This window comes from Danio rerio, chromosome 3 (assembly GCF_049306965.1).
Source record: "Danio rerio strain Tuebingen ecotype United States chromosome 3, GRCz12tu, whole genome shotgun sequence".
Taxonomy (NCBI): domain Eukaryota; kingdom Metazoa; phylum Chordata; class Actinopteri; order Cypriniformes; family Danionidae; genus Danio; species Danio rerio.
Window position 1 is genome coordinate 15575391 of NC_133178.1, and position 13282 is coordinate 15588672.

Below are 13282 nucleotides of genomic sequence, written 5' to 3' on the forward strand. Positions count from 1 at the left end.
CTATTTTGTTTGGAAATAAAAATCAGCTTGACGTCAGAACCATACGTCAGGCCAACATCAATGTCCAACCTAAAATTAACCAAATTTCATAGTCTAACCATGTTACACTTTGACTTTGTGTGAACGTTACCACTATGACATCTACAGTACAGTATAAGACGCTAGATTTTGGTCACTTTCCTACACAACCTAAAATCAACCAAATATCCACATAATTTTATGTCGTTATTGAACATCAAAATAATGTTGTCCTTAGACATTGAATTTTAGTCACCTGATGTCACAACCTAAATCTAACCTAATGTTAACGTCTTATGATGTTGTGTGCCTGCTAGGCTGAGAGAAGTTTCCTTTGCTGTCTTTGTTGTTCCACAACCCTGTGCTTGAATTTGTAAGCGTTTTAAAATGCCATCTGAAATTTGCAGTTGTGTATTGTTAAGCAAGTATTTATTTTGAGAAACTACTATTATAATCAGTTATTATTTATTTTAATAGTTAGCACTAGAGCAGGGGTGTCAAACTCAATTCCTGGAGGGCCGAAGCCCTGCACAGTTTAGTTCCAACCCTGCTCCAACACACCTACCTGTAGGTTTCAAACAAGTCTGAAGGACTCAGTTTGATCAGGTGTGTTTAATTAGGGTTGGAACTAAACTGTGCAGAGCTGCGGCCCTTTTGGAACTGAGTTTGACACCTGTGCACTAGAGCGTGCATTGTTCAAATCATTTGATTGATTTTCACTGATAAAATAATATTTTCTTTGTTGCCTTCTTAAAACTTTGCTGCAACAGAAGTGTTTATTTCTGCCTGTAAATTACTTTATAGTCATTATATTTCTGAAATGATCTCTTTAACACAGTAGTGAATTGCAGATTCTCTTGGGTATTGAATCAACTTGACCCTCCCAAGTGTCTTGTGATTGGCTGTTTGTTGCACGTGTCACATTTTTAGGCGCATTTGTTCCAGAGTTAATCACAAACTCTGGATTAAAGAGCTGACAGATAGTTTATGTCAAGCGCTTTGAAACCATTTCACCTTATCATATAACTACATTGGATTTATTTGGTTTAATCAACCCAAAACACAAACTGCAACCCGTAGTTGTTAAACTCATTTTGTGCAACAGGCCTTAGAGCTCTCTCTCTCTGTTTTGTTACACACAATTAAACCATTAAGCTGCATCAGAAGTTTTGTGAGTGAAACCAGTATTGTGCTTGGTTTCAGGTTAGATCCCTGCTTGACTAATTTTGTTGCATACCTGTTTCTTGTTTAACTCTTTATCTTGCATTTTAGGCTCTCCGTCTCATTGTTCTGTAGGTTATCTTTTTGGTTTTTGTTAAAGTTTAAAGCTGCAATCAGATCGCCTTTACCTTGTCTTTCCTGTACCGCACTGACAATTGTGTAATACATTTGCATATGTACTGCAAAGCGATAAGAGATTCTGAATCAGGTTGGTTTCGATGAGCTTTAAACTGGACAAACTGGCTTCTTTTTGGGACATAAAATGCAAAAGGGGGCTTTTATTGTTTTTTTTGGAAAACAATAACATGAAATCTGGAATGTTTAGTTTCATCGTAGTTTGACAAGAGCACAATCAAGAAAAAAAGCATAGCAGCTAGTTTTTGTTTGTAATGACCCGAACGTCTGTGATGTTTATTGCACGATGCCCAGTTTTTCCCTCTGTAGCCATTTACAAAGTCAACAAAGTGGATGAAGCCTGCTGTTTTAAGAGTTAAAATGTTAAACGAAGCCTCAAGAAAAAAAATAGGATCATCAATATTTACATACTAGAAAATGAAATACACCACAACCAGCACGTGAATGAAAGAACGCAAACCTTCTCTCGTGCTTTCATGCCATCCGTCTGCTGGAGAATTCCACATTAATAGGGTTTATTTATTTATAGCCCACGAAAATGAGCCTGCAGAATCCAATACTGCTTTATCAGAACGGGAATCGTCTGCATGCACAAAACACATGACACTCACCATGCAGAAAATTCCTGTTTCTATGTGTGTGTGTGTGTGTACTGGATGCTTCCATAAATAATATTATTATCTCGCCTTCTCGAGTTGATCGATCCTTTGATTAAATTACAACATATTCTAGTGGCGATTCCGGTGAAAAACGATCGACCTAAGGTGAAGGAGGATACAACCCTCAGACTAAACTTGTCTCCAGTGGGCACTAAATCTCCCAAAGTTTGAAAAACAGATCAATGGAATTCTAAGCCTTCGAGCAAGGAATGTTTGAAGGAAACACATTTTCTTATACGTGCACTTGCTCTCCTGGCTTGTCAATCAGGAAGCTGCAGGAGAACAGCGTGTACAGTGTAGCGGTTGAATGTAATGTACTGAATGTAATGAATGTAATGGACTATTCAATAGGGGGACATGCTGCCACTTTGGAAGCTGTCGCTGAATTGCCTATTATAGGCTTATCAACAAACGTGTAAAAGAGTTATGTAACACAAACTAGTTTAATCTCCCTGTCCTAGCTTGCTCTAACTTCCACTATTTTATTTTATTTTTTTCAGCAAGTCTGGCTCACCTTTTTCCAAGTGTTCATTTAGCAGTTGATCTTTTTAAATAAAAAAGAAACACTTTCCTTCATCCCTCTATTATAATTATAATAAAACGTTTATATGGCAGCATGAAGTTGTATTATACCGCCATTATATAATAATATAATTATTATAATAACTCTATAGATTTATTTTTTCAGAAACTTTTTGATGTATTGCTTTTTTTAAGGTTTGCAACCACTTACCTTAAAATATGTTGTAAGTCCAAAGAATCCTTTTTTTCAGTGTGCCTTTGTTATGATCACCATCAATCTAGCGACTGCGGATCACCGGGAAACACGCAGTTTGCTGGTGAACTACAAATCCACCACATTATGGACTACAGCATGCAGTCATGCACTGCACACACACACCGGTTCCTAATCCTGACTGATTGCTAACATACACAGCTGAAGCTGTTCAGAACTTATGACATGGACTTTACAAAGCAGCACTAACAAACACACACACACACACAAGTTGCTGAGTCTTGTTAGACGTAACTGAACATTGCATCGCGTTTCCCTTGCCTAGTCTGGCCGTGTACCAATCTTTACTTTGTTTTGTTTGCTTTTTTATGTCTGTTGCCTGCCTTTGACCAATTGCCTGCTTATTGTCTACGATTCTGGATTGCCTGTATACATCTATTTGCTCCTGTGTTGACTGTTGCTTGCCTGTAAATTCTCTGCATAATAAAACCTGCATTTAGATCTGCACATCCCTTGTCAGTGCCCATTCATAATCACAATATAGACTCTTTTATTTGTATGTTTCTTTTATAAAACAACTTTTAAATGACTAAATGTAAATGTAATATATCAAGGATAATATAAATAATACATCATGGATAATAAGACTTTGGTTAACAAAACCAAAGATCCATTATAATGATCGGTTTTCTTGAAATTGAGATTTATATGTCATTTAAAAGCTGATTTTATTTTTTATTGATGTATATAGTTTGTTAGGACAGAACAATATTTGACTACAATTGAGATTCAATTTAATTGCTTTGAGATACAACTAGTTGAAAATCTGAAATCTGAGGGTTCAAAAAAAAATTAAATATTGAGAAAATGGCAAAACATACTTGAAGAGCATGAATTATGTAGCGAATTATTTAAAGAATTATGTATGCAAAGCTACGTATGGCTGCATTTCGTCTTTAAAATGAACGCTACTGTGTGGACTTGAGACTCGAGGAATTGACGGCAATGAAGGGTTTCAATTCCAGCATAGTGACAGTTCGAGAAAGCAGTCAAAAACAAAGCCAAAAAATAAAAAAGACAAGTAAATAATAAGGAAAGCGTGGTTAGATCTAAAAACGTGATAAAAATCAGGTGGCCATTTTCTGTATTGCTTTTGACAACATTGTCAGTTGGGGTTAGGGAAGGGGGCCGGTCAGTCATTCGACAGAGGCCTCCAGTGGGCTTGCGCGAGAACAGCAGGTACAAATGGCACTCGCAAGAGAAATTTGATATCTCCAAATGTGTACACAGTGGCCTCTGGTGGATTTTGGCAAAAACTGCAAAAAAACAAAAAAACAAACATAGCTCCTAGGATGTATTTTTCATCTCCAGAAATGAATATATGTATTGTTAAAGTGTCTAAATTGAGTTCTTAGAGTTGCATAAAACTAATCAAAATGTAAGTTTTAATATACAGTATTTTTTTTAGCTTGAGTGTAATTTATTTATTTATTTATTTTTTAACTCAAGCTGAAAATTTGCATGACATTGTGTCCTAAGTACATGTGATGCAATGCTACGAATTGCAATAAACATTATCATTATCCCATGAGTTTTCATGATTGAGGTGGGGGAAATTTGCGTCTATTCATATGCTTTGCATTAACTTTGTATGCAGTACACTGTACCAAGTTTACTAACTAATTTATATATTAATCTATATCAAAGACATATTTAGTGTTATCTCAGCACTAGAAGGCAAGTTAAATGTTTTTATTTTTTTATTTTATTTTTTTTTACACTTTTTGTATATTTTGAAAGATTCATCATGGAAGATGCCAATACAAAGCATTTATTTCCAAGACTAAAGGAGACTAACTGGAATACAACACCGATACTCAGATACAAGATTGATAGCTAACTACAATAACAAAATGTGCAACTCTTACACAAACCTGCTGCACCTCATGCTTCTGTCACGTGGGACCAATCAAATCAGATCAAAGAGCCTGAGGTAATGCTTTGAAACCAGTAAAATTCAAGCAGTCTCTTGCAGGATAGCACATTGACAACTCTCACCATGCAACTAAAAAGCTGCCCAATTTTATTTTCCCCTGCACTGTAAAACCCAATAAGTTATGGTAACTTAATCCATTTGAGGAAACCGCTTGCAACAAACCATTCAAGTTCAAAAACGAGTCCTGATGAGTACTGTGAACTTAATTCATGTGAGTAAAAGAAGCTATTTGAGCACAGTAAAACCCAATAAAAGGAGAGAACTCAAACCAACCGAGTACTCTAAAAGCCAATAAGTTAAGGGAACTCAAATCGCTTGAGGAAACAGATTGCAACAAACCATTTGAGTAAAAAAAACAAAAACTAATCTATATAAGTACTGTGAACTTACTCCATTTAAGTTGAAGTAATGAGGTATTTAATTAACTTATTACCTTCAACAATGAGTTCAATACTTTGATCAAATGAGTAGAATTAACTTTTAGTCAATTGAGTTAACTACAGTCATTTCATTTGATAAAGTTGACTGTTGGGTTTTACATTGTGGGAAACAGTAGGAAGGCTTTTTTTAGTCTTGTTGGGTCTAATTCCGTGTGTTATTATGCTTTGTGGAGGCCTTCATACTGTACAAATAAACACATGCTCGCATAAGTTCCTCTGAGGTTTCTTCAGCTGCTTTAACCTCCTCTACCCTTTTGGGTGTTTATATTATTGCCCATTTATAAGAGAAGTCAAAGGTAAGCTCACATTTTGTTGATGAAAAGGAATTTTAGCTGCGAAGAAGCAATAATCTTAACAAATTTATAGGAAAACATATAACAGGCCTAAAAATGTTGGCACGAGAGTAAAGCTTCTGCAGTTGGGAATGATATTTCTCGCTGTAATTCAAAGGCAAAATAATCTCTGTGTCAGTTACGTGAAATATAACCTGCAAAAACCTCACAGACAGGAAACCTGGTTCACTGGTTCATGCCGCTTGAAGTGGGTTTTTCACGGTTCATTTCCCCAGTGTGGGCCTAAATGTTTTGTTAAAACTTATACGTGCCTTTTTTATTATTAATTTTCACATTAATACTTCGGTATCCTGGGAAATATCTGATGAGTTTAATAGCTCTGGCTCTGTCTAAGAATATAATACTTGCATTCAGGCTTCGTGGTTTAAATTTGTGTCTCATTCTGGGTCAGTGAGATATTTTAGAGCACTAATGTCCTCCTACTAATGTCCTCCTACTGCACTAATGTCCTACTGAGTTTTTCTTTAGAAAGACAGTACTATGTGTTATTTTTCTAAAAACCAAGTAAAGGGTCTTTAATAATGTAGGTGTCGTTGCCTTTTCATAACCTTCCTCAGATCGGATATTGTTGTAACGTCTTTATTGTTTTAATGTGCTGTCATGTAGCGCCGCCTGGTGGTTTTAGTGTGTGTTGCATTTACCATGAGTAGCCTATAGAGCAGGGATGCGCCAACAAGGGCCAGCTGGCAAAAATTGGCCCATGGTAACCTTTGATTTGGCCTGCCATCAGATTCTAAGAATGGTTTAGAGATTGCCATTTTAAATTTCATGTACCCTTTTATTTGTTTATTCCATGGTTAAGCTACGAAAAAGCTATCTGAAATTAAACGTTTCAATGTAAATGGTGTTCAATGTAAATTGCTCAGAATTAGTTTAAAATGTACATATGACGCATAGAGGACAATGCAGAGACTTATTAAACCTTAGAGTTATAATTAAAACAGTTATACTGCATAAGTCAATACGATTCAAAGTAATGTTTTCTGCTTATTTTCTAATATTATGGAATTAGGAAATTAGTGTCATCACCTCACAGCAAGAAGGACGCTGGTTTGAGCCTCGTGTATCTGTGTGGAGTTTGCATGTTCTCCCTGCGTTCGCATGGCTTTCCTCCGGGTGCTCCGGTTTCCCCCACAGTCATAAGACATACGGTACAGGTGAATTGGTTAGGCTAAAATGTCCGTAGTGTATGTGTGAGAATGAGTGTTTATGGATGTTTTGCAGCTGGAAGGGCATTCGCTGCGTAAAACATGTGCTGGATATGTTGGCGGTTCATTCCTCTTCGGCCACCCCCTAGATTGATAAAGGAACTAAGCCTAAGAGAAAATGAATGGATTAGGAAATTACCCATGCAAATTTTAATGTAAAATAGTTTGGTATATTTATTTTTGGCCCACGGCTATCAATGATATTTGGATTTTGGCCTTCATACAAAAACAAACTGGACACCCCTGCCGTAGAGCAATGGTCTCCAAACTCAATTCAGCTCTGCACAGTTTAGCTCCAACCAGCCCCAACTCACACCTGCTTAATAGTGTCTTGTAGTTTTGAACACCTTGATTAGTTGTATCGATTACTGTGTTTGATTAGGGCTGGAACAAAACTGTACAAAAGCTGCAGCCCTTCAGGAATCCAGTTTGAGATCTATGCTTTAGAGGGAACGCTTTATCAGTTGGATGCACATGCACACTCTGCACTCCAAGCAGTATATATGTCTTGAAATATATTTGATCAAATATTTTTACAATATAGATTTACATAATTATGTTTTCTACAAATATATTGTTTGTTGGCCATTTTGATCTGTTTTAGAAAACATATAAGCATCGTAATCATCTGGTAGACCTTTTTTTAACGTTTATTTATGTTTTTTTATTTTGCTTTTTATAAAACTACAACAAAATACAGAAGAAAAGAAAAAGAACACCCAATTCCATACACTACAATAATAATACATATAAAATACAATACATAAAAATCACTAACCTATGACAGAACAACCGAACAACAGAACAGGGGACAATGCACATGAAGGCAAAATATAATTTAGCTGGTCAGGTTGCATAAATAAAAGTCTAAAGTAACATTGTTCTTGTATCACCAGAAAAATGCATTATCCTGGCTATAGTTTTATTGTCAAATAATAGTTTGGACACATTATTAAGATTATTATAGATTATAAATAGTGAATATCAATTACACTCAGTCTTAATTACTATATTATTGATAGGAGTTATTGGTTAGCTTGCATTTCTTCCAATGCAATAAGATGTTTTAATATCTGTCACCATGTTTTATGAAACATTTGCAATTTATCATTGTTGATATATCTTAACCTCTCCAAAGCAAGCATGTTTACAATATACCACATACCAAATATAGGTACAGATTCAGTTTTCCACATTCTCAAAATCATGCTTTTAGCAATTACAATACCAAATAACATGGCTTGACTTTAATATTTATTCAACATCTCTAAGTTACTAAATATACCAAGAACAGCTATAAGTGGACAAGGTTCAAGATTTTTTTGCAGGGCTTCAGAAAAAACATTCCAATATATTTTCCCTGGTCGACTTTTCATCCATAAGCTATCATTATTATTTCAATTGCTCATTATTATTTATTGAGTCAGAATTATCCAAAACATTTTTCAAGGAGTGCACCTTAAGGGGTTAAAAATGTATTTAATAAAAATGCATTTTCCTAAATATGTACTCAGAATATATTGTGTTTACTCAGAATAAACCTCTTTCTTTAATTCAATATTTTTATAGCTGCACATTATTTATTGAGTTGGAAATAAGGTATACTTTTTAACCTTTTGCAATAAATTTCATTATAAATTATATTCATATATACTCCATTCACGTTCAACTGTAAGGTCAGGAATGTATTTTCTTCATCCTCAAATATATATTTTTTGTTATTGAGGGTTGAAATTAAATATAATTCAATAATTCAAAAATAAATGTTATCAAAACCCACAAAATACAAAATATATGTAGCATAACTTTAAAATATATATAACCAGGAAAAAATAATAATTCTGGTAATTTAACTAATTTTGTTTAATTAATATAGATGATATGCGAATTATTAATATATTAATTTATTAATTCATTCATTAATTAATATATTAATTATGAAATCATTTATTTATTTATTTATTTATGCATGACCTCTGGCATTCCCAGAAATTATGGAGGAGATAAAAAGGAGAAGGTAGTTGGAATTTTTATAGATTTAAAGAAGGCATTTGATACAATAAATTATAATATACTGGTAAATAAATTAGAAAGGTATAGTATTTAAGGAGTAGCCTTGAATTGAATGAGTGGTTATTAAAAAAAAAAATTGGAAACAGTAAATATACATTTTCATACTTAAATGTAAATTGTGGCATACCTCAAGGATCTGTTTTAGGCAGTGGCACCCGCAGAAAATTTTCTTAGGGGTGGCCAGATGAGGCCACATCAAATCTTGAGGTGGCACACAATAAAATAATAAATTCAGTGTAATGTTTTGGTAAATGAAATAGTGTGGTTTTAATTCATTATTATTAAAATATTGCAATGTATTCTTTGAAATAGTTCAGCAAGTACATGAGCAAACCAAATAAAAATCAATATTTGGTTTAAAAACTCTTTTCAGGGCAGTTATTTTACACATACGTTTGTTGTACAGAATACATGCCATGTCTAAACGAAGATTTAATGAATTAATTTATAAAACAAATAAACGAACTGAACAAAAGGCGTTACTATATGCACACACACCCACTAATAATATCATCTATCCATATTCCTTTTTGAGCCACAGTATTATTAATAGTTTTTTTTATTTTTTTTTTATTGATGTGCCTTTTTGCAAAATACATCCACAAAATCACTGAGATTTCTGGCCCTTGTAAGTCAACAAGCAAAACAATGGAGATGCTAAATAAGCTAGATTTTTTTAATAAAAAGTGTGCAATCTCATGAACCCAAAGTTGTGCATAAACCCCACAAACAATACAAACAACTTATAACCCTTAATAAAATTACCCTTAATTTCATTTTTGAATGTGTATTAGCCTAATCAGCAAAAGCGAATGTTCTGTAGAAAGGCAAAAACATTTAAACTATGCAAATCAAAATGACCTAACTCTGAACCTTGCTAAGTAACGTTAACACGTTTAGTATTTCACCATAAAGGTTAACAGACAGCATAGAATAGTTACTTAAGTGAAGATATGTATGTATGACAAACATACCCGTTGTTTCCTAAATAATTACCATTGCTGTCTGTTGAAGGTGTGTACTTGCTGTCAACAACGATCAGGGGGGGGTTGGAAAGGGCAGTTAATCAGCTACATCAGTGGCACAAATCAATCCACAGTCATTTTCTGGCTGCATTTTATTCATTCATTTTCTTTTCGGCTTAGTCTCTTTATTAATCTGGGGGTGCCACAGCGGAATGAACTGCCAACCAGCTGCATTTTATTTATTTATTGAAATATTATGAATGTCCGTAATTACATTTAAATTAAAAATATCAACAGCAAAATCTTATTGGGGTGGCCACAGGGGTGGCCAGAGGTTACACAAGTTTACACAGGGGTGGCCCTTGGAGGCGCCCCTGGTTTTAGGAAAAGGTCAGGAAAAGATTAAAAGATAATATGGATGCTGTTTTTTAGCAGGTTTCTTCAGACATCAGACATCAGACACCCTTAACATCTCATCCATCAACACATGAGAACAGTACAAACAATCACCAAACATACAAAATGGGAAACAGGCTACTATATCAGTGGCTACAGCGATAGTTGCCCATCAGATAAGGAGCATGAGATTTTTAAAAAAGTCTTTGTACTGTCTTTAGATGTTGTGGGATCTTATTCCAGGCTTATTTACTTTAAGTGTTTTCATATGGAATGGGAAAACAAAATAAAGAAATATACAAGAAAATGCAAATTACTTAACAAATAACAATAATAAGGGCTTAAACAAAAGCATATTTAAAATGCAAACGCATATTTAAAAATAACAAGGCCATAATATGCTATAATAACATCACCATTATGTTCAAACATGATGATGCATAATCTAAGAATATCCACACATGCTGCATAATTATGGCAATTAATTCCCATACAGCTCTTCCATATAAGCCCACAATGCTCTTAGTAGTATGCAGCCTGTCTGTCCTCCAGATAGCTGAAAGCATTTCTTTTTTGATCTGAGACTGAGAGTCATTTTTGCCACCAACAGATGGCAACATCACTAATCATAGCCCGTCCATATAAACACGCTCCCGGACTTAGGTTACATGTTGAGGAGGACTTTATTAAACAAACTGTAACCAGTGGTGTAAAGTAACAAATTACAAACACTCAAATTACTGTGATTGAGTGGTTTTTCTCAAGAATTGTATTTTACTAAGTAGTTTTAAAAGTGTGCACTTTTGCTTCCCTTGGAGAACATTTTTAGTGCTGCATATTGGTACTTTTACTGCACTACTTACTTTTTTTATTGTCTATGGTGAAGTAGAAATATCAGTCCTGTGATTTCTGTCCTATCAAATCACACATAGAAAGTAACTCGCATCATTTGAAAGCATTAAAAGTGTCCAAGAAGATCTCCAAAATCTATACCTGCAATGACTCGGGTATTAGCATTAGCGTATTATCCATTGTTCCTGTTATGCAAATTAATGTAGTTAATTAAAATGTAAAGTGTTAACAAAACTATTAACCATTCTCATGTCATGTCAATCATTCTATAATCATTCCAAATTGTTATAACACAAAAGAAGAAATACTATAGGCATACAGTAATTTTTTATTTTTATTTTATTTTTTACATATAACTACCTGAATATAGTTAACACAAACTAATATTAATAAGTTTTTTATACTATCATGAAGGTTGTGGCAATCCTGTTGTTACTATTTTTGATTATGTTTGAGTTAAGTTTTGAAGTTTAACAACTTTATTGATCCCACCAGGGGCAATTAAATTAGGGCAGTATGGTATCATGATAGAACAAACACAAAAAGAGACTTACAAACATTTTTAAAAAACACATAATAACTTCATAATAACTTCATAAATAGTACACTGTAAAATCCAAAAAGTTAGGGTAACTCAAACCATTTGAGAAAACCGATTGCAACAAACCATTTGCAAGTTCAAAAATGATGTTTATGAATATGTGAAGTTAAACCGTTTGAGTAAATGAAGCAATTTGAGCACATTTAAGTTAAAGTAATGAGGTATTTAATTAACTCATTACCTTAAACACTGAGTTCAAAACTCTTTTCAAATGAGTAGAATTAACTTTTTGAGGTAACTACTCATTTCATTTGATAAAGTTGAATGTTGGGTTTTACAGTGTGCTAAAAAACAGCATTAAGAAAAGACCCATACTTTAACAATTTTAAACCTGCTAAAATGTAAGATTGCAAAGCCGTATTGCCTCAGGAACAAAGGTGAATTTATATCTAGAAGCCCATTTAATGCTTCTAAACCTTTTGTCCAGAGGAGAATAATACAACAATGGCTTCAGAGAATAGGAATCATCTTCTGTCACACTTTGAATTTTCCTTATCATGTGCTGTTCATGTAACTTTGCAGAGGCAAACCAATAATCTTGGAGCAAGTCTTGACTAAGCTTTGAAGGCGATTTTTATTTTTTTATTTTTTTAACTCTCTACTGGAAAGAGAGAACCAGCATGAAAAGCTTTATACTCCTCATATAGGTAGTATAAAAAGTTCTCAGTATATTTTTGTACACAGAAAGAGTTCAGTTTCCCAAGAACATACAATCTCTGATGCACTTTCTTAGTAACAGCTTCTGAGTTCAGCTGGAACTGTAATGTGGTATCAAAGATTATGTCAAGACACTAATATTATAAAATAGACCTCTGAGGCATTTTCTAAAATCATTATTATAACTATTGTTATTGTCTTAATAATATATTATAGAAAATCAAATATTATTTAACATTATTTACACCTGAGCTAATATAAATGAACAGTAACAGTTGCATTATTACCCAACATAAAAAAGTCAATAAAAACTGTTTTAAATGCACTTCCTATTGTTAATCAATGCATTAAATAAAGTAAAGTAAACACTTTTTGTAAAGTGTTAAAATTATTATTACCTTTTACATTGTTTAGATGAAATGGTTAAAAGAACTCACCATTTACCTTTCATATAATATGACTTCTATCATTTAACATGTAAATTGGAACACTTTACCACGTTGAGATTACCAGAGTTAACCTATATATACCTAATCTATAGCATTTCTTGATTAATTAGCTTCTATTGGTCATTTTTGTCCCAGCTTACAGCATTAGGCTGAATGATTTGAGCTGTCTGGTCTGTTTGGGACAGTCCCGTCAGCCTTGTGACTGTATTTTTCACACTGGTGTTAATTTAGCCATCCTCCTCTGTGTATAGTTTACACTCATTACAGAGGCAGTGATAGATTCTGCACACTGCATGACCTCTTGGCATTTCAGCTCTCAGGATCAAGGATCTGTTTCTCTGCTACTCAGATATTCATATTGGTCACTTTTGAAGATAAAATAAGACGCACAATTGAAATAAGACCTAATATGACCCTTTTTACAAGATGTAAATTAAGTCTCTGATGTCCCTAGAGTGCTTATGTGAAGTTTCAGCTCAAAATACCCCACAAATAATGTTTATAACTCTTTGAAACTGCCCCT